This window comes from Carassius gibelio, chromosome B10 (genome assembly GCF_023724105.1).
Source record: "Carassius gibelio isolate Cgi1373 ecotype wild population from Czech Republic chromosome B10, carGib1.2-hapl.c, whole genome shotgun sequence".
Taxonomy (NCBI): Eukaryota; Metazoa; Chordata; class Actinopteri; order Cypriniformes; family Cyprinidae; genus Carassius; species Carassius gibelio.
This window is the reverse complement of record NC_068405.1, coordinates 3,373,315-3,396,451: the sequence shown is the minus strand read 5'-3', so window position 1 is coordinate 3,396,451 and position 23,137 is coordinate 3,373,315. Positions and strand designations below refer to the sequence as shown.

Sequence of the window (23,137 nt, the reverse complement as noted above, 5' to 3'; positions counted from 1 at the left end):
CATCCGAGTTAGTTCTGGCTGCAGATAAAGTCTTAATAGTTGGTGATTTTAATATCCATGTCGATAATGAAAAAGATGCATTGGGATCAGCATTTATAGACATTCTGAACTCTATTGGTGTTAGACATCATGTTTCAGGACCTACTCATTGTCGAAATCATACTCTAGATTTAATACTGTCACATGGAATTGATGTTGATAGTGTTGAAATTATTCAGCCAAGTGATGATATCTCAGATCATTATTTAGTTCTGTGTAAACTTCATATAGCCAAAATTGTAAATTCTACTTCTTGTTGCAAGTATCGAAGAACCATCACTTCTACCACAAAAGACTGCTTTTTAAGTTATCTTCCTGATGTATCCGAATTCCTTAGCATATCCAAAACCTCAGAACAACTTGATGATGTAACAGAAACTATGGACTCTCTCTTTTCTAGCACTTTAAATACAGTTGCTCCTTTACGCTTAAGGAAGGTTAAGGAAAACAGTTTGACACCATGGTATAATGAGCATACTCGCACCCTAAAGAGAGCAGCCCGAAAAATGGAGCGCAGCTGGAGGAAAACAAAACTAGAGGTATTTCGTATTGCTTGGCGGGAAAGTAGCATATCCTATAGAAAAGCATTAAAAACTGCTAGATCTGATTACTTTTCTTCTCTTTTAGAAGAAAACAAACATAACCCCAGGTATTTATTCAATACAGTGACTAAATTAACGAAAAATAAAGCCTCAACAAGTGTTGACATTTCCCAACACCACAACAGTAATGACTTTATGAACTACTTTACTTCTAAAATCGATACTATTAGAGATAAAATTGCAACCATTCAGCCGTCAGCTACCGTATCACATCAGACAGTGCACTATAGACCCCCTGAGGAACAGTTCCACTCATTCTCTACTATAGGAGAGGAAGAATTGTATAAACTTGTTAAATCATCTAAACCAACAACATGTATGTTAGACCCTATACCATCTAAGCTCTTAAAAGAGGTGCTTCCAGAAGTCATAGGTCCTCTTCTGACTATTATTAATTCCTCATTGTCATTAGGATATGTCCCCAAAACCTTCAAACTGGCTGTTATTAAGCCTCTCATAAAAAAATCACAACTTGACCCCAGAGAACTTGTTAATTATAGACCAATCTCGAATCTCCCTTTTCTGTCCAAGATACTAGAAAAGGTGGTATCCTCACAATTATATTCCTTCTTAGAGAATAATGGTATATGTGAGGATTTCCAGTCAGGATTTAGACCGTATCATAGTACTGAGACTGCTCTCCTTAGAGTTACAAATGATCTGCTCTTATCATCTGATCGTGGGTGTATCTCTCTATTAGTTTTATTGGATCTTAGTGCTGCGTTTGACACAATTGACCACAACATTCTTTTGCATAGACTTGAACACTTTGTTGGCATCAGTGGAAGTGCATTAGCATGGTTTAAATCGTACTTATATGACCGCCATCAGTTCATAGCAGTGAATGAAGATGTATCATATCGATCACAAGTGCAGTATGGAGTACCTCAAGGCTCAGTACTAGGGCCGCTACTCTTCACGCTTTATATGTTACCCTTGGGAGATATCATCAGGAAACATGGTGTTAGCTTTCACTGTTATGCTGATGATACGCAGCTCTATATTTCCTCGCAGCCCGGTGAAACACACCAATTTGAAAAACTAATGGAATGCATAGTCGATATAAAAAATTGGATGACGAGTAATTTCTTACTGCTAAATTCAGAAAAAGCAGAGGTGTTAATCATAGGGCCTTGTAACGATATTTAAAACTCCATAAATACATCGGGAAGAAGGAGGCTGGAACCGGCGCACAATCAAAACATAATTTTAATATTCAAAAATAAACAAAACAGCGCGTCAGCCCCTCACGGCGACTGACGCGCACAAATAGAAGCCAAAACATAAAATAATGTCCCAGGCCTGGTCCTCTCTCGTCCTCCACTATAGTCGCTCCAGTTTTATATCCTTCCATCTCCTACGTGGGACTCGATACTGGCTGTGGGGCGCAGGTGTAGCTCATCTCCAATCACTACACCTGGCCTCACTCCTCGTTCCCACGCCTCTCGGCCCCGCCCCACTCGCCACATACCCCCATCGCCCCTCGTAGGCCGGGGGGTACCCTCGAGACTGCGCTCTACTCCCCCCCCCCCTTCCCTCCGGGGGGGGGGGCGCTCACTGGGACCTGCGGGAACCTGGGGGTAGGACAGACGAGGCTAGAGAAAAGGAGATGGAAGGAGGAGCGACAGGGATGAGAGAGGGAAGAGAGGGAAAAAAAAAAAAATTCCGGTTCCCAGATGCACTGCTGCTCGGCCCTCCACCGGCTGGGTGATCTCCTCCGCGGTGCCCGGCGGTGGCACTGGACGGCCCTCGGCGGACGGCACGACACTCCTCCGCTGCCCGGTGGACGGCGACGGCTCCTCCGATTTTGGGCAGCGGCAGGAGTCCCCTGTTCCCTGCCCCTCCGGATTCCTTCGCGGAGGCAGCAGGCTCCGGCCCCCTGGCGAACGGCGCCGACTCCTCCGCTCCCTCACGGACGGCAGCCGCCCCTCCATATCGTGGGCGGTCGGCAGCGAGCTCGCCCGTCCCTGGCAACTCGCTCCAGCCCACCGCCTCGAGCATCCATGACGGCACATACCTCGCCTGCTCGAGGGCACCGCGGATTCACCACAGCGGCGAGGGATCTTCAGCAGCGCGTCCCTCCTTCTCCCGGGCTTCGGCACCACTGTAACGATATTTAAAACTCCATATACATCGGGAAGAAGGAGGCTGGAACCGGCGCACAATCAAAACATAATTTTAATATTCAAAAATAAACAAAACAGCGCGTAAGCCCCTCACGGCGACTGACGCGCACAAATAAAAGCCAAAACATAAAATAATGTCCCAGGCCTGGTCCTCTCTCGTCCTCCACTATAGTCGCTCCAGTTTTATATCCTTCCATCTCCTACGTGGGACTCGATACTGGCTGTGGGGCGCAGGTGTAGCTCATCTCCAATCACTACACCTGGCCTCACTCCTCGTTCCCACGCCTCTCGGCCCCGCCCCACTAGCCACAGGCCTAAAAACTCTGCTTGTAATAACCTAGAACACTGTCTAAGACTTGATGGTTGCTCTGTCAATTCTTCGTCATCAGTTAGGAACCTAGGTGTGCTACTTGATCGCAATCTTTCCTTAGAAAGCCACGTTTCTAGCATTTGTAAAACTGCATTTTTCCATCTCAAAAATATATCTAAATTACGGCCTATGCTCTCAATGTCAAATGCAGAAATGTTAATCCATGCATTTATGACTTCAAGGTTAGACTATTGTAATGCTTTATTGGGTGGTTGTTCTGCACGCTTGGTAAACAAACTACAGCTAGTCCAAAATGCAGCAGCAAGAGTTCTTACTAGAACCAGGAAGTATGACCATATTAGCCCGGTCCTGTCCACACTGCACTGGCTCCCTATCAAACATCGTATAGATTTTAAAATATTGCTTATTACTTATAAAGCCCTGAATGGTTTAGCACCTCAGTATTTGAATGAGCTCCTTTTACATTATACTCCTCTACGTCCGCTACGTTCTCAGGCAATTTGATAATACCTAGAATATCAAAATCAACTGCGGGCGGCAGATCCTTTTCCTATTTGGCGCCTAAACTCTGGAATAACCTACCTAACATTGTTCGGGAGGCAGACACACTCTTGCAGTTTAAATCTAGATTAAAGACCCATCTCTTTAACCTGGCATACACATAACATACTAATATGCTTTATATATCCAAATCCGTTAAAGGATTTTTAGGCTGTATTAATTAGGTAAACCGGAACCGGAAACACTTCACATAACACCGTACTTTCTACATCATTAGAAGAATGGCATCTACGCTAATATTTGTCTGTTTCTCTCTTGTTCCGAGGTCACCGTGGCCACGAGATCCAGTCTGTGTCCAGATCAGAGGGTCACTTCAGTCACCCGGATCCAGTACGTATCCAGACCAGATGGTGGATCAGCACCTAGAAAGGACCTCTACTGCCAGAAAGACAGCGGAGACCAGGACAACTAGAGCCCCAGATACAGATCCCCTGTAAAGACCTTGTCTCAGAGGAGCACCAGGACAAGACCACAGGAAACGGATGATTCTTCTGCACAATCTGACTTTGCTGCAGCCTGGAATTGAACTACTGGTTTTCGTCTGGTCAGAGGAGAACTGACCCCCCAACTGAGCCTGGTTTCTCCCAAAGTTTTTTTCTCCATTCTGTCACCGATGGAGTTTCGGTTCCTTGCCGCTGTCGCCTCTGGCTTGCTTAGTTGGGGTCACTTCATCTACAGCGATATCATTGACTTGATTGCAAATAAAAACAGACACTATTTCAACTGAACAGAGATGACATCACTGAATTCAATGATGAACTGCCTTTAACTATCATTTTGCATTATTGAGACACTGTTTTCCAAATGAATGTTGTTCAGTGCTTTGACGCAATGTATTTTGTTTAAAGCACTATATAAATAAAGGTGATTGATTGATATATCATAATAGTTAGGCTATAATATTATAAATCAGGTTTGTTTGTATTGCTGACATAATAAGTAAATTATATGCGTGCGGCCGCGAGACTTGCACTTAGACCATAGTGCGGCCCGCTGGAAAAAAAGGTTGAGAACCACTGATATAAAGGTTGCTGTCCCATTTTATACAGGAATTGTTCATTTAAAAAAAATCTAATTATATTGTTAACACAAGTTCATTTAGAACTTTTTTTTTTACTTATAAACTCCTTGGGAATTTAAAGTTAGTTTAATAGTATTTAAATTCAAGTTTAAAAAAAAGGTTTTAATTGCTTAAATTATTTTTATTAATTAATAATATGTTATCATGTTTATTCTTGTAAAAAATACGTGTTTATTCTTTAGGAAAACAAGGGAAAAAATAAGGGACAATCCGAATATTTGTTTTGCTTTACCTATTTATGTAAGCTACAATTATTCAAATAATAATAATAATAATAAAATAATGTCATTAAAAAATACCATTGGCCTGGGTAATTTTGACCATTATAGAATTGTGACTTCAAAGATTAGTCATTTAGGTGGTAAAAATACTGTGAAATTAATAATGGCATGGATTTTAGAGCATAACAACTGAAGGTTTATGAAACATTAGCCAATAAAGCATTTTTTTTAAACAACGGAACTTAAAGTTGTGAACTAAAATATTATTTCAACCATACATCATGTGAATAAATAAAATGCATAATTTTCATAACATTTCATTATTCATAAAATGCATAACGTTTCTGGTGTTTGGATATATACTTCAATATAATGAGCTCCAAGTTTAGTCCTAGACTTCTCTCTCTCTCTTTAACAGCATTAGCTCAATGATATACGTCTTCCTTCCGTTAGACTTTTCCTGCTTGCTAAATGTTGGGCTCATGATCAATAAGTTCGCCTCAATCTGATTCAGTAAAGTCAAACCGCAGACAGTGAAGCCTCGGAGACCCACGCGCTGTGAGGCGGGAACAGAGGACTCCGCTTGGTCTTAAAGCCTCCAGAAAACATCCATGATCACAAATAACAATGATTTTCGTAAAATAATGATTAATTATTAATTGATGATTTGTTATTATCATTACGGTCTTGTGAAAGTAATAATATGGGCTGCGAGAAAATTATGAAGTGTAGTGCAGGCATGTTTCAGTAACACACCGTTCCTCAGAGCCAAAACACAGACCGAATTCTGTTCAGCTGGAGGGGGTTGGGTTTTAGATAGTTATTCATGGCTTGTGGGGTCGAGATAAATGTGTGAATTGCTCTTTCATATGGACAGTGTCTTATGAGGCTTTCACTTGCTGAACCGGTTTATATAGGACTGTTGTATTGGTTATATTCACAGTGCTGGCTAACTCCGACGAGAGAAATGCAACATTCACACATTACACTATTCCTTTTCGTTTAAAAACATTTCAAGCTTTCTGTAGATATATTTTTAATGTACCTATGTGAGACACCACGATATTTTGTTAATTAAAAAATTATACATTCATTATCATGAAAAAATAAAGTGATGAGACGGCGCCTCCCTGTCATTAATGCACATTAATAATTTTTGCACAAACACTTGAATATGAGCTTCTTATCACGAGTAAAATTCACACAGTTCACACAGTTCCAAAAATGAACTAGTTCATAGTTCTATTTTTCCATATGTTGCTGCGAGCTATTATTTTTTTAAAAATTATTGCAACAGCCCATATAAAATCACAGACAGCAATTATTTTATCAGTTTTAACAGTGAAGCTATGCCTCAGATTTCATCTTCATATCCAATTTTGAATCCTTATCCAAGGGTTTACATTAGCATTGAGGGGACAGCACTTCCCCCTTGTTGCTTTAATGCTTTGTCTCCCGTTCTCACCGACCTTGTCTATCATAAACATCATAAAATTATTTTAAATGATCATACGCCTTCTTGCTACATGCTGCTGTCGCCTCGATGGCTTTTTTTTTTTTTTTTTTTTTTTTTGATGACGCGTCACGCATGCGGCGGACGGTGGTGCGACACTGGTGGCTGGTGTTGCCAGATTTGGTGTTTTTCCGCTACATATTAAGACCCGTTTACGGTGTGTTTTAGCCGGTTTTTCGTCTGGAAGGCTCTATAGAAATCTGGCACCCTACTGAACGAAGTTAACCTGAGAGAGCGTGCCGTTCACAGACACCAGAATGAACAGTTGACAGTAACGTTCATCAGGCATTAATTCAGCACGTTCAGTTCACGTTCGCCCAAAATATGAACGAGTTCATGAACTATCCTTCAATGAACACGTTCAGGCACAACACTGCTTACAGTACTACATTATCAGCATGCTATCTGATTTTGAAATCTTGAAGAAGTTAATCGATCTGTTTAGATAAAATAACTGACAAAGATGTTATTTTCATCACAAACAAAATTTTCACAGCAGAAAGCAGCAATTAAAGATGTAGCTAATGCTTACAATGTTATTAGTTTGGCATGTGATATAGGGAAAAAGTTTACACAGCTTAAGCCACTTTGAAACTCTCCTGTTATTTTTTACAATTATTATTATTATTTTATATGCTTTGTTATGAACATAACATTTCAAACATACTGAAATACTTTATTCACTGGGTGAAGGCGGAGCGTGTTTCTGGTATCAGTTCGCGCGGAGGGGAAGTTGTTGCTGCTCACAGACTCTGCTGCGAGTGAGAGAGATGTTTCACCTGACGAAACGAACATCCGCCAAAAATCAACCTGCAGCAATGCTCGTTCATCGACTCGCCAAGCTTTACTTTTGTAGGTCGCATGGCAGTAAACAATTCGATAATATGACCATGCAGTCAATACAGATATTTAATAAAAACGTTAAAACAAGCAGGGCTGTAAAAAAAAAAAAAAAAAAAAACAATAAAAAACGCATGCCAGGTCTACACCGGTCTGGAGTGGAACGATCGAACCAAATACAGCAGAACACAGTGATGGATACACTGGACACGATCCCCATCAGTGAACTGATGCTCGTTCTGTTTATGATGAAATGTTCTGACACTGCGTTCAGATGATTTGACACTGTAGTGTGATGTCATCAAGTTTAGACACACTTTTCGCTGTGGGACACAGATGACAACTCTGGCGTCCGGTGTAGACACAGACAGGGACTGCTCTATTTACAAATAAGTTCTATAAGAAAAAATAAATAAAGAAATAAACCAGCGGCATAATGAGATGGAAATATAAACTACAAAAAATATTAACAGGTCCTCCATCCATGACACTGACTCACTGCTGAGCTGCCAGTTTTAATCTGAACAGCTCTTAAAGCTGAGTGGATGGTTAAATGCATGATGGGCTAGTATTAAATGATTCATCTTGTTGCAGTTATAAATTTGACTGCTAAATGAATGATAAAGAACCATATTAAAACTTTGTTTTGTAAAATATCTTCGTCATTTGAATATTGATTTAAAAATCGGTTTAAATCATAAATCAGATTTTTTTTTTTTTCTTAAAAAAAAAAAAAAAAAAACTGGGATTTTTTTTTAGGCCATATGATATTACCCTACTTTAAAAGCAAGTAGAGAAGGTTCCCTTTAAAATTACTTTAGTTATCAATTACTAAAGCTTTTTTTTTTACATCGTGTGAATGTTGTTGATTATAATGAGAGAACTTTATATACTTTTATAATGAGAGATTTAATCGTGCCTGTTTAATTTTATTCGTTTCTTGTTTTAGGCAAATTAGGCCTAAATAATGGGAACGAAATTATACAGTGCTTCACATTTAAACATGCAACAATTTCTTAATCAGTTAACAGACACATGTCTTTTTCCCAATTATGTCAAAATAAAGGGCAGGTAACGAATAACAAAAATGCATGTTGTTTTATTAAAGGAAAAAATATATTTATATATAAAATATAGGCATAATATATTAAAATATTGACATTTTGCATATTAATCCATGTAGCCTACCCCCCTAAAATAGGCTACCACTTTTAATGCTCCGATGCAAAGTAAACCACAATTTATTTCGAATAATATAACGCATAATTAATATAATATAAATAATACTGCACACCTTATAAATGTGTCCAATCTAAAATATGGTTTAATAACATGTAGCTTAGAACATATAAGCACAGACTCTTTCTCTTTCTCGTTCTAAGAAATGCATTTAACTTCATAAATACCAAACTTTCTTCTGTGAGTATTAAATATTAAATATATGAAATATTTAAACTATAGTGTTTTTCTTTCATTTTCCTTGACTGAAACAGTCAAATGTAACACATCAGTGCATGGCCGCGGGAAGTGGGGGTGCTGGGGGTGCTGCAGCACCCCCTAGTGACGAGAGGGAGATTAAAAAAATGTAGGCCTATTAAAATATTTTGCACAATTTATAAATTCCTTATGAATATTTTAGAAAATGATTTTGACACACGTAGGCTATTACGTATATATTTTGGATTTTAATTTCATATTTTGAGGCCTAATCAACACAGGTTCGGAAGTTACGTTGTCAACGTCAGGCAGGCAGGTTTGGTCGCCGAATAACGAGGTTTCCCGCTCGTTCCATGCAGAATACATCCATCTTTATATAATACAGCGCACCTCGACATTTGGACACCTGTAACCAGGGCACCCCGCCTGCATGTAGCTTAGGTAAGAGCATTGTGCTGCCGCGCTTGTAACATTTATTTTTTTTGGCAACAAGTGTGGGATCAGCTTTGACTAGCGAAGCAATTGTAAGTAGTACACTATAGTATTTTTGTAAGGTGGTGGGGATGGAGATGGAGAGTATTATTTCGTTCGTGTGTTCTTTGCGTAATGGTTGTGGAGAACTGTTAAATAACGTTTAAATAGTCTGAGATTATTTCCTTTTTGTTTGTGTAAAAAGGTTGGAGATGGAGACAGAAAGCTTTATACTGTGCGTGTGTTCTTTGCGTAATGGATGTGGAGAACTGTTCAATAAACAAATTGCTTAAATAGTCAGAGATTATTTCCTTGTGGTGTGCGTAAAAAGATTTTGGAGTTAATAGAGTTGCGTGTGACATAAACGTGCAGTGACTCAAGCCAGCTGACCAAATCGATTGCATTGTTTTAGCGTTATTGTGAAGTTTGATTAATATTATAGTTTGTTGTAATATTATTTGTTGTATCTAAATAAGTTGCATGTATGTATAGGCTATCTGAAATTGTAATGAAAGTAATTATTTCGTTTTCTTTCGATTATTAAACTATTATTTCTGATTCTGCTTCAGATTAATAACGCATTGCGCATATCTGAGAACTGATGTCTGTGTGTTTCAGACCCTGGCTGGCTGTGCACTGAAGTGTATATGACAATAAAGTAGTAAATCTCAATGTATTTATTTTTAAAATGTATTTTAAATAGGCCTATAGGCTCATAGGTTTTTTGTCAAAAAAAAAAAAAAAAATCACAGCACCCCCTGTTCAAAATTACTTCCCGCGGCCCTGCATCAGTGAGGCAAAACTGACGTCTATTTGCGAAAATGTGCTTTGATGCGCTTGTTTGATAAATTGTGGTTAAAGCGCCACTCAGCGGTCAAAGGCTGCACATGCACTTTACACCGCTGCGGCGGCGGAAGGAGTGGCGGTAAAAGCGGCGTTTTGGATGTCTAGTTAGTGTATACATCTTGGATGGCCTGAGGGCGATTTTAATTTAATTATATTTTCATTTTTGGGTGAACTATTACTTATGTTTTATAGGTTTCTTATAAGTTCTCATGTGTTTTGAGTGCAATTAATGAAGTTGTTCACTGCAAAATGAACATTGTTCATTCAAAGAATATTATTCCATAAAGAAGATGTGGTTTTCCAAAACAGGTTATAATAACTTGCTCTCTTCTCCTGCTGTTATGTAGGAATTGTTGTTATGGAGAAAACAATAAAACCAGTTTCTTCATTCATTACTTTGTGTTTGTCTTTTTGTCTTTCAAGTGTACTTGAACATTTTCTTAAAACCATCACTAAGCTTTAGCATCGCTGACAATACATTTCAAATGATTCTACAGCCTTTTTGTAAACATACCATTGCAGTGGAGATGTTCTTGATGTCTTGGTTGTTGGACACAGCTGATAATATCCATCATGAGTAACACATCTGCTGTAAGCACAAGGATTTTTTTTACCGTAAACATGACAATATGCATTTTGCATCCATGTACCTAAAAGATAACTTGCATTCCATCAAAAAATTTAATATGTGCATTTAATACATGTTGCATGTCTACATGTAACCTTAATGTACACATATGTGTGTGTGTATATATGTATATGTATATATATATATGTGTGTGTATATATATGTATATATATATATATATATATATATATATATATATATATATATATATATATATATTTACTGTATGGTACAACTTAAAATAACTATTTCCTATGTAAAATTAACTTTATTCCTGTAATGCTTCATTTGTACTCTTCATTGTGTCATACGATCCAGAAATCATTGATTATTTGCTCACAAAACATTTCTTATTGTAATCAATGTTGATATTATCATTGTCTCTACAATGATAAAAGCACATTATTTTCAGAAGGTTGACGTGATGCTGAAGACTGGAGTAATAATTCAGAAAATTCAGCTTTTCATAACAGGAATAAATTACAATGATTAGAAAATATATTCAAATGTAAAAAAAAAAATCATTTAAAATTGTATTTCAGGAATGTTTAGATCAGTGGTTTTCAACCTGTGGTCCGCGGCCCCATTGCAGGTGGGCCGCCAATTATTTTCTGTTCATTTCCAGTCCATTCTAGGGCTGTGCGATTAAAAGAAAACGTCCTAAAATCACGATTTGAGCGTGCGCATATGCCTAACTCCAGGTTCACACACTGTCTGTGATGCGCCTTTTTTTCTGAGCCAATGTTGACGGATCAGAGCGTTCTCACTGCGGTAAAAGGCTAGAAATAAAACGTGCATAAATAATTCATGTCTAACACATGAGCATAGAGTGAATTTGTTAGTGAACAGGATGCAGTTTAAGTGAGAGGAGACACGTTTTAAGTGTGCACACTCTCTCCTCGCAAAGCAGCGTGTATCTGAGCAAGCACGACCGGTTTTGTGACCGAGCAAAGGAAATCTGCTGCGAACAGAGAGATTCGCACTCATGCATTATTTTAATGTGCTTTCGCGTTATATTTATGTGCTCTCACTGCTGACCGCATACACATACTGTATACACACTGCAAACACCTGAGGCACCGCTACAATTAATGAGCTCTATGAACAATGCATGGCAAAAAAGAAAAAAAAGTCCCTGTATACAGGATTTTTTATTTATTTATTTTTTTTGCCACAAGTCTATAAATTTTTTTACATCTTCACTATAGTGATAATTTTGACTTATGTCTGTTCTAGAGATGTTACAACTTTTTGATAAAGCTCTGATTGGTTTTCTTTTGGAAATATGTTTCAAATTAATCCTGAATGCATTTATGACTGTAAAAGCACAATTGCAAAATTGATCAAAAAAATCGCGATAGTTTTTTTTTTTTTTTTTTTTTTTTTTGTCCATATCGCACAGCCCTAGTTTATTCAATAAATATAGTTTAAAATCTAGCTTCTGAGTACTAAGTTATTAACCCAACAATAGCGGGGTCAGTTAATTTTTTTGAAGTGGGCCGCGCAAACATATGTGTTTGGTTGTGTGGGCCGCGAGTTGAAAAAGGTTGGGAACCACTGGTTTAGATGATGCATGCTCTGTCAAGACACCATCCTCCACAGAGTAGGTCACCCTAAAGACGGTCCCACTCTCAGTCCACCAAAACATCACACCAGACACTTTGACAGCAGAGGATCAAAAGTCAGAAGGGTTTCTTCCAGATGCAGGTAAATAAATAATTCATACAGGCACTTATGTGTGTAAACTGTCTCTCTCATATGTGCACACAACACCAAGACATTATATTTTAAAAAGTAATCCTGTTAATCTTTTGTAGAACACCACACCATCGGCCATAACAGCATCCCTCGTTCAGCTCACACTGGACCCCTCAGAACAGCTGGTCTTCGTGTTGGACCATAGATGGACAGATCTGTTGAGAATTGCCCGTGAACATCTCTTGGCAACGCAACATAGGAGCAAGGATCTTCTTAAACAGGTCGAAGGCTTTTTTTTTCTTCTTCTGTGTTTTCCACAACTTTAAATTGTATTATTATTAATATTATTGTAGCTGTTGTTGTTTAATCTACAATTTTAAATTATTTAATTGATTTCCATTTGTTAAATAAAACATCAGAAGTATTGGCCTTGCTTACACTGTACTTTAGTGTGTTAATTAATTATTGTTATTTTATCTTGCTCAGTTTTGTAAACACTAAATGTTAGTTACGGCTATTATTAAACTCTGTAAATAAATATTTTATTTAAAATACTCTACCAGTTAAATGTTTTTCAGCAGTAAGATTTTTAATGTTTTTTGAGGAGTCTCTTCTGCTCACCAAGCCTGCCTTTATTTTATCCAAAGTACAGCAAAAATAGTAGCATTTTAAACATTCTTACTATTTTAAATCAGCTGCTTTCTATTTCAATTCAATTAAATTCAAGTTTATTTGTATAGCGCTTTTTACAATACAAATCGTTACAAAGCAAGTTTACAGAAAATTATGTTTCTACAATATTTAGTAGTAGCTTATAAGTGGTGACTGTCAGTTTGTGCACGTTTGACAGGATTTTTAGAAAAATTAATACAAGAAGTCGTACGTAGTCAGCCAGAGTATGAACATTATTAATATTATTAATAATTAATAATTATTATATGATGCAGACACACATGAAGCAATAATTGTTAGTTCTGTTTGTTGATTCAGGGTTAGCATCATCTGGGGTCCTCTGAGGGTCAGCATCATCTCTTCTCAGGTGTTCTGGATCCAGACTGGAGCTTGTGTAAATCTCGTGGCAAAACATAGAAACAAATAGAGACATCATTAGCATAGCTGCTGATCCAACAAAGTAAAATTAATTAGTTTAACCAAAGATAAAGAATAATAATGCACTCACAATTTAAGAGATACATTATTTGAATGCTTGGCGAAAGAGATGTGTTTTTAATCTAGATTTAAACAGAGACAGTGTGTCTGAATCCCGAACATTATATATATACTGTATTTTATTTCTATGATGTGCAGCTGAATGGTCAGCATCATTCCTCCAGTCTTCAGTGTCACATGATCTTCAGAAATCAGAATAATATGATGATTTACTGCTCAAGAAAAATGTATTATTATTATTATTATTACTATTGTTGTTGTTATGTTATGTTGAAAACAGCCGATTACAATCTTTTTAGTTTCTAACATGAATAGAAAGTTAAGAAGAAAAGCATTTATCTAATATATATATATATATATATATATATATATATATATATATATATATATATATATATATATATATATATATATATATATATATATATGTGTATGTATGTATTTTTTTATATATATATATATATATATTTTCATCTTTATCATCACTTTTAATGAATTTAAATCATCCTTGCTAAAAAAAGGCATTAATTTCTGTCATTTCTTTCCACCCAAAAGAATGGTATAATCTATATTGTTAAGGAAGCTTTTTATTTCAAATAAATGCAGATCTTTGGATCTTTCTATTTAAAGAATCCCTGGGGGATTTTTTTCTTGAGCAGTAAATCATATTATTCTGATTTCTGAAGATTATGTGACACTGAAGACTGGAGTAATGATGCTGAAAATACAGCGGAGCATCACAGAAATAAAATACATTTTACTATATATTCAAATAGAAAGCAGTTATTTTAACTAGTAAAAATATTTCAACAATATAATTGCTTTTACTGTATTTTGGATGAAATAAAGGCAGGCTTGGTGAGAATTAAAAATCTTAGTGTTCAAAAACATTTAACTGGCAGTGTAATATTTTTTTTCTGTGTTCTCCACAACTTTAGATTTTATTATTGTTGTTGTTGTTGAATCTATACATTTCAATCGTTTGATGTATTTCAATTTGTTAATTAAAATACTATAAGCATTTGGCCTTGTTTGAACTGTATTGAACTGCGTGTTAAGTTTTTTTTAATTTATTGATTAAAACATGTATACATGTTGTTGATTTTCTTTTTTTTATTGATATTAGATTTTATTTACTTGCTCAGATATGTAAACACTGAATGTTATAACTGTTACTATTAAACATACATATTTAATGTAAAACATATTTTTATTGTTTTTCTGTTCTCTACATGTTTATTTGTATTATAATTGTTGGTGTTGTTTAATAATCTATGATTATTTTATGTATATTTATTTAATTATTATATATTTTGGTTAATTTTTATTTTCATTTTTAAGTATATTACTCTATTATAAATAAAATGAAAAACTTACTTTATTGTGAGTTTTTGTTTTTTTTCATATATATGGGTTTTCTGTACACAGTTATACAAATATAAATAGATGTCTCTTTAAAAATAAAGGCCTGAACCATTATCAAAATGTTATTTTTAAATATTCACATTTTTCTATATTAAAAATAACTATTCCCTGTTATAATGTACATGTTTATTAAGATAGTTGCACATTTTGTACATCCTACAAAAGAACAGTTATTTCAAGATTTATTTTATCTGTTCACAAAGTTCGTCTATTTTATGTTAATCGTACTTAAAGTGTATCTAGATGAAAAAACGAATACAAACTCATTTTATAGTATTTGTGGCCGAGACAGAATTCAAACCTCTAATTCTGTGTATTTTTTTAGTCCCCCCCTCCCTGGAATTTCCTTCGTTTCTATTGGCTAATCAGTGCTCTACACCTATCCGCGAGTGGCCTTCGCGTGTTAGGTGAACGTGATGACCACTACACTACAGAAACTCCACAGGCTAACGATAGTGCTTTTTGGGGAAATATTTATACTGTGATGTGCCCGAAAGCAAATAGACAATCTGCGTAAGTCCCACACACAAGAGGACAGAGTTCATTCGGCCTGGCAGTATATGCGGAGTTTCCTGAAACGCTACCCTTAACTTACCTCGGAATTAAACACTTGCAGCGTGATATCAAGCTGAAACCTGCCTTCCTGTGCTAGTCTCAAACTAACAAACCCAAAGTTTCAAGAGCACAGGAGAAACTCGAAAATGTCTCTTGGTGATTTTTGTTGGTCAAATTGTTGAGTTTCTCCAATCTTCTTGAAACTCACCACAGGGGTAGCACGTGTCCAGACTAGCATGGGAAAGCAAGTTTTAGCTTGATATCTCTTCAGAAAGCTGAGATGTGGACTTGCCACGTACAATCTACCCTATTGTAAAAAAAAACAGGCTGTTTGTGGTCAGTCGAATTCCGAGGGTTTAACACATCTGGGTGCTTCGGGAGTAAGTGAGGAGCCACCTGAACAGGTTTATTGGCAGATTCGTTGACCATTGTGTTGAATTTCAAGAAGGTTAGCCATGTGTTAGAAACTGCTACGGCTTGCATCATTTTATCAGGAAATAACACTCCAGATGGATGTGTTTTAAAGTTCGTCAAGGGGACACATAGACTGCTTGTGGTCACAGTCTTTGTATTACCAGTGGACAGAAGGGCAGTTAGTGGTCACATAGGCGGTGAGAGGGACAGATGGGCTGTTTGTGGTGACACAGGTGATCATTGGGACAGACAGGGCCGGCGCGCAGGGGTCTAAGGAGGGCCTGCCACGTACCCCCTTTTAGGCGCCCCTGGAGGCCCTGCCCTTATTTGATGGCCTAGGCGGAAAAAGACCCTTACACAAGAGGACAGAGTTCATTCGGCGTGGCAGTCTACGCAGAGTTTCCTAAAATCTCTTCTTTGGTGTTTCTCAGAAGAAAGCCACGCAGGCTTGGAATGTCACAGTTGTGGGTTAGGTTTAGGTCAAACAATATCTGCTCTTTCATTTCTGCATCAACTTTACCTTTAGTGACTGTATTCATGCCTCTTGGCCGCAAAGCCTTGGAAGCGTTGAGTTCCTCCTCAACAGAAACCCACCTGAACAATTTTGACCGTGATAACCTCTACACTACAGAAGCCTGCAGCCAAAGAGGTGTCAGATCTTTTCATCGCAAGCATCGTGGAGCGCGAATCAAATTGCAGATTGCGTTGCGCTCTTCAGTCTGCAAATACCTTCTATTTTTAGCAGCAAACCAAGCAATTCTCCAGTTATCTGCGGGAATCCTCTGTGGCCATTTCTTTTTTGCTTTTTTCCCTCTTTCATTTAATATATGTATATTTATATGCTGTACGAAATATTGGGTCTTTGAGTGCACCGGCCATCTGTTCATCGAAACTACCAGGTCAAAAGTACAGAGCACTGTCTGCGTGGTTATTACTGCTGCCTAGTGTGGCTTAATAATTATCTCTACACCTGTGTAGAGAAGGGCCTTCGTGATGCAGAGCTGCTGCTCAACAGAGGGCCACTCACACAAATCTCTTTTTTCGTGTTTCTCAGAAGAAAGCCACGCAGGCTTGGAATGTCACGGTTGTGGGATAGGTTTAGGTCAAACAATGACTGCTCTTTCATTTCTGCATCAACTATACCTTTCATTTCTGCATCAACTATACCTTTAGTGACTGTACTCATGCCTCTTGGCCGCAAAGCCTTGGAAGTGTTGAGTTCCTCCTCAACAGAAACCCACCTAAACAATTGTGAAAAGAGATGCAGTGTTCCCGCCCAGTTTCGAACTGGGGACCTATCGCGTGTGAGGCGAACGTGATAACAACTACACTACGGAAACCCACTTCCTAAAGAAGTCTGAAATCGTTGTGTGCAGGCTCGGCAATATGCGCATAAATGTTAAACCTTCTGAAGCCAACTGTCGGCTCAAAGGGGTTTATACATTTCTTCAAAAGAGGACAGCTGTTTCTGCTCGGTTTCGAACCGAGGACCTTTCGCGTGTTAGGCGAACGTGATGACCACTACACTACAGAAACTCCACAGGCTAATGATAGTGCTTTTTGGGGAAATATTTATACTGTGATGTGCCCGAAAGCAAATAGACAATCTGCGTAAGTCCCACACACAAGAGGACAGAGTTAATTCGGCCTGGCAGTATATGCGGAGTTTCCTGAAACGCTACCCTTAACTAACCTCGGAATTAAAAACTTGCAGCGTGATATCAAGCTGAAACCTGCCTTCCTGTGCTAGTCTCAAACTAACAAACCCAAAGTTTCAAGAGCACAGGAGAAACTCGAAAATGTCTCTTGGTGATTTTTGTTGGTCAAATTGTTGAGTTTCTCCAATCTTCTTGAAACTCACCACAGGGGTAGCACGTGTCCAGACTAGCATGGGAAAGCAAGTTTTAGCTTGATATCTCTTCAGAATAGAGCTGTAGTCAAGTCCGGCTTTGTCGAGTCCAAGTCAAGTCCAAGTCCAGGACTAGTCGAGACCGAGTCAAGACCGAGTCCAAAGAGGTTCGAGTCCAAGTCAAGTCCAAGTCCAAAAGTTTCGAGTCCAAGTCCAAGACCGAGTCCAAATGAAAGAAAAAAGGGTCCTCTTCAAGACCACATACTAAACTACTGATAATGTTTGTGATGCGAGAGAAAGCATATCTCCTATTCTAAGAAAATCATTTTACATTATTATTTGTAATGATCAAAAAGCATGTGCAAAGTAACAACTCTGTAGGACAGGGGTCTCCAAACTACATCCTGGATGGCCAATGTCCTGAAAAGTTTAGCTCCAACTGGCCTTAAAACACCTGGAAGATTAGTGTGTCTAGTAAGAGCTTGATTAGGTTCAAGTGTGTATAATTAGGGTTAAAGCTAACAGGGGCGTTAAACAAGATCCTGGGCCCTATGCACAGGCAGTCCTGATGGGCCCCCATGCCCCCCACCCATGAAAATATCCAGGTAAAAAATATTTATTTCAGATTCATACTTTTCAAGGGCCCTCTCTTCCTTTGGGGCCTTGCTAATGAGTGGTTTTACCCCCAGTCTGACCCTGGGAGCTAAACTTGGATAAACAAACAAAGTTTGGAACTGTAAGGTCAAATAATTTTTATGTACTTTATTTTTTATTGACATTATATCTGTGGTCAAAAATGTATATGACTATGCCTAATTGGCACAGTGCACAGACACACGCAAAGCTCGGGATATGACAAATGCGCGCAGCAAGGCTAGAATGGATACGTTTGGCTCTACTGGACATGCGCACATAAATACAGCGACATTTTTGTCATACTGTGGTTGTGCTTGCATAGACTAGTCGAGCACTGTCGGAAACAATCAACTACTCCAGCATGCATTAACCATAATGCATACAAAGTGTTTGCAAGTACGACGTGAATTTTAGAATTACAATATTGCGTGGAGCTGTTACTATATGACCTTATCTATGTTGCATGTAAAAATAAAATATGTAATGTAATAATTAGGGTTGTGCCTGAAGCCGAATACCTTATTCGGAATGGCACGGATAATGGCTTAAAAAACGAATAACGCTCAAGGAATAATTCTGCCTGAATACTCGGCTGAAGCTGACAGAGTCTGGTGTTTGCTAGATAACAGGTGAGCCAGGGCATCAGCGCCAGAAGTGAATGAATGTAAACTTTATGAGTGAAAAGAGAGCAAATCAAACACCGCATTGTTGTCCCCTCTCTGTGCATCTCTCAGAAATCAGAGCGTTGCAAGAGTAATTTTACCTATAATAATACATCATACACGTTATTGTATTTGTATATATTTAAAAGGCAATGATTTAAAGCGTAGGCTACGATATGATACGAATGAATGTAGGTAGGCTAATAAGCACAGCGCACTCACCGATCAAACAGCTGCATTGCGCGTCTCAGTCTCTCAAAAACCAAATCAGTTCTCTCTCAAGAGTAGGCTAATGATCAGCTTCGATACGGATACATTGTCTACTTGTCCTACATGTTTGCATATTTACCTTTTGCTGGTTTGCGCGACACACACATCTGTTTAGTGAAGTTCATTAACATTAAGACTCGCTCAAAGTGTTCTGCGTAATGAAAATGTGCGCATTGAATGGATTCAGTCGTGTTCAAATGATCACTAAACGTTTGTCATGACATCTCTCTGCTTGCATGATAAATATTATTTTAGAAATTAATAATTATTTCAGTTTAACACGACATACTTGTTCAGTGATAACTACGAAAAAATATATAAAAAGTCATAACAGTCTTATCAAGTAACTGTACGATGTTATATCCGAATGCAGATAGGAAAACAATTGTGATTGTTACAGATACAAATACTGGCTGTTACATGAAAATGTAAATATGTAATGTCATATATAAAGTTTTTAAAATTTACATATGTAATTGTTGCATAAGGCTATACATTAATACGCGTTTATTGATAAAAAAAAAAGGCTATCTAGGTGTAGACGTAAATAAAACACAATCTAACATGTAGAAAATTAAATTAGAAACATCTAAACTTTTCAGGTCGCAGTAAGTGCACCGCTGGTCATGCACATCCTTTCCCGGAACAATACTGAAAGCTAAGGCAAGATGGAGAAACAGATGATCATAGTTGTACAAGGATAGCCATTTTTTAAATGAATCTATTAGCAGAGCTACTGCAAGTGATTTTAAGTGCTGGAATTCCATTTATTCTTTACTGAAACTTCTGCGTCATCATGGAGAGCGGGTCATGGTTGCCCAGCAACAGCAGACGCCACTGGAGCGCAAGCGCAGGCTACAGAGTGCTTCGGAAATAAGGAGAGCGGCGCGCCTAGCGTTTTCCACACGTTTTCAGTCGCGACATCATGCAAAGGTGGTTTTGTTTTGAAGGAGAAATTTTTTATTTTATTTTTTTGCTGGACTCGGTCGAGACCAACTAGAAGACTTGGCGAGTCCAATGGCCAAGTCCGAGACAAGTCCGAGTGCAAATTCAACGAGTCCGAGACAAGTCCGAGACGACAGAAAAATGTCTCGAGTCCGGACTCGAGTCCAAGACCGGACTCGAGTACTACAGCCCTACTTCAGAAAGCTGAGATGTGGACTTGCCACGTACAATCTACCCTATTGTAAAAAAAACAGGCTGTTTGTGGTCAGTCGAATTCCGAGGGTTTAACACATCTGGGTGCTTCGGGAGTAAGTGAGGAGCCACCTGAACAGGTTTATTGGCAGATTCGTTGACCATTGTGTTGAATTTCAAGAAGGTTAGCCATGTGTTAGAAACTGCTACGGCTTGCATCATTTTATCAGGAAATAACACTCCAGATGGATGTGTTTTAAAGTTCGTCAAGGGGACACATAGACTGCTTGTGGTCACAGTCTTTGTATTACCAGTCGACAGAAGGGCAGTTAGTGGTCACATAGGCGGTGAGAGGGACAGATGGGCTGTTTGTGGTGACACAGGTGATCATTGGGACAGACAGGGCCGGCGCGCAGGGGTCTAAGGAGGGCCTGCCACGTACCCCCTTTTAGGCGCCCCTTGAGGCCCTGCCCTTACTTGATGGCCTAGGCGGAAAAAGACCCTTACACAAGAGGACAGAGTTCATTCGGCGTGGCAGTCTACGCAGAGTTTCCTAAAATCTCTTCTTTGGTGTTTCTCAGAAGAAAGCCACGCAGGCTTGGAATGTCACAGTTGTGGGTTAGGTTTAGGTCAAACAATATCTGCTCTTTCATTTCTGCATCAACTTTACCTTTAGTGACTGTATTCATGCCTCTTGGCCGCAAAGCCTTGGAAGCGTTGAGTTCCTCCTCAACAGAAACCCACCTGAACAATTTTGACCGTGATAACCTCTACACTACAGAAGCCTGCAGCCAAAGAGGTGTCAGATCTTTTCATCGCAAGCATCGTGGAGCGCGAATCAAATTGCAGATTGCGTTGCGCTCTTCAGTCTGCAAATACCTTCTATTTTTAGCAGCAAACCAAGCAATTCTCCAGTTATCTGCGGGAATCCTCTGTGGCCATTTCTTTTTTGCTTTTTTCCCTCTTTCATTTAATATGTGTATATTTATATGCTGTACGAAATATTGGGTCTTTGAGTGCACCGGCCATCTGTTCATCGAAACTACCAGGTCAAAAGTACAGAGCACTGTCTGCGTGGCTATTACTGCTGCCTAGTGTGGCTTAATAATTATCTCTACACCTGTGTAGAGAAGGGCCTTCGTGATGTAGAGCTGCTGCTCAACAGAGGGCCACTCAGACAAATCTCTTTTTTCGTGTTTCTCAGAAGAAAGCCACGCAGGCTTGGAATGTCACGGTTGTGGGATAGGTTTAGGTCAAACAATGACTGCTCTTTCATTTCTGCATCAACTATACCTTTAGTGACTGTACTCATGCCTCTTGGCCGCAAAGCCTTGGAAGCGTTGAGTTCCTCCTCAACAGAAACCCACCTAAACAATTGTGAAAAGAGATGCAGTGTTCCCGCCCAGTTTCGAACTGGGGACCTTTCGCGTGTGAGGCAAACGTGATAACCACTACACTACAGAAACCCACTTCCTAAAGAAGTCTGAAATCGTTGTGTGCAGGCTCGGCAATATGCGCATAAATGTTAAACCTTCTGAAGCCAACTGTCGGCTCAAAGGGGTTTATACATTTTTTCAAAAGAGGACAGCTGTTTCTGCTCGGTTTCGAACCGAGGACCTTTTGCGTGTTAGGTGAACGTGATGACCACTACACTACAGAAACTCCACAGGCTAACGATAGTGCTTTTTGGGGAAATATTTATACTGTGATGTGCCCGAAAGCAAATAGACAATCTGCGTAAGTCCCCCACACAAGAGGACAGAGTTCATTCGGCCTGGCAGTATATGCGGAGTTTCCTGAAACGCTACCCTTAACTTACCTCGGAATTAAACACTTGCAGCGTGATATCAAGCTGAAACCTGCCTTCCTGTGCTAGTCTCAAACTAACAAACCCAAAGTTTCAAGAGCACAGGAGAAACTCGAAAATGTCTCTTGGTGATTTTTGTTGGTCAAATTGTTGAGTTTCTCCAATCTTCTTGAAACTCACCACAGGGGTAGCACGTGTCCAGACTAGCATGGGAAAGCAAGTTTTAGCTTGATATCTCTTCAGAAAGCTGAGATGTGGACTTGCCACGTACAATCTACCCTATTGTAAAAAAACAGGCTGTTTGTGGTCAGTCGAATTCCGAGGGTTTAACACATCTGGGTGCTTCGGGAGTAAGTGAGGAGCCACCTGAACAGGTTTATTGGCAGATTCGTTGACCATTGTGTTGAATTTCAAGAAGGTTAGCCATGTGTTAGAAACTGCTACGGCTTGCATCATTTTATCAGGAAATAACACTCCAGATGGATGTGTTTTAAAGTTCGTCAAGGGGACACATAGACTGCTTGTGGTCACAGTCTTTGTATTACCAGTGGACAGAAGGGCAGTTAGTGGTCACATAGGCGGTGAGAGGGACAGATGGGCTGTTTGTGGTGACACAGGTGATCATTGGGACAGACAGGGCCGGCGCGCAGGGGTCTAAGGAGGGCCTGCCACGTACCCCCTTTTAGGCGCCCCTTGAGGCCCTGCCCTTACTTGATGGCCTAGGCGGAAAAAGACCCTTACACAAGAGGACAGAGTTCATTCGGCGTGGCTGTCTACGCAGAGTTTCCTAAAATCTCTTCTTTGGTGTTTTTCAGAAG

General features: G+C 38.9%; 4 non-coding genes across 4 annotated transcripts; all 4 read right to left on the bottom strand.

Moving 5' to 3' along the window:
• Positions 1–17,225: 17,225 nt before the first annotated feature.
• On the bottom strand, positions 17,226–17,298 carry trnav-cac (transfer RNA valine (anticodon CAC)). The gene has a single exon. It is a non-coding gene; the product is annotated as a tRNA-Val (tRNA).
• Positions 17,299–17,421: 123 nt separating this feature from the next.
• trnav-aac (transfer RNA valine (anticodon AAC)) lies at positions 17,422–17,494 on the bottom strand. Its single transcript has one exon. It is a non-coding gene; the product is annotated as a tRNA-Val (tRNA).
• A 4,411-nt stretch (positions 17,495–21,905) lies between these two features.
• Positions 21,906–21,978, bottom strand: trnav-cac (transfer RNA valine (anticodon CAC)). The gene has a single exon. It is a non-coding gene; the product is annotated as a tRNA-Val (tRNA).
• A 123-nt stretch (positions 21,979–22,101) lies between these two features.
• Positions 22,102–22,174, bottom strand: trnav-aac (transfer RNA valine (anticodon AAC)). Its single transcript has one exon. It is a non-coding gene; the product is annotated as a tRNA-Val (tRNA).
• Positions 22,175–23,137: the final 963 nt, after the last annotated feature.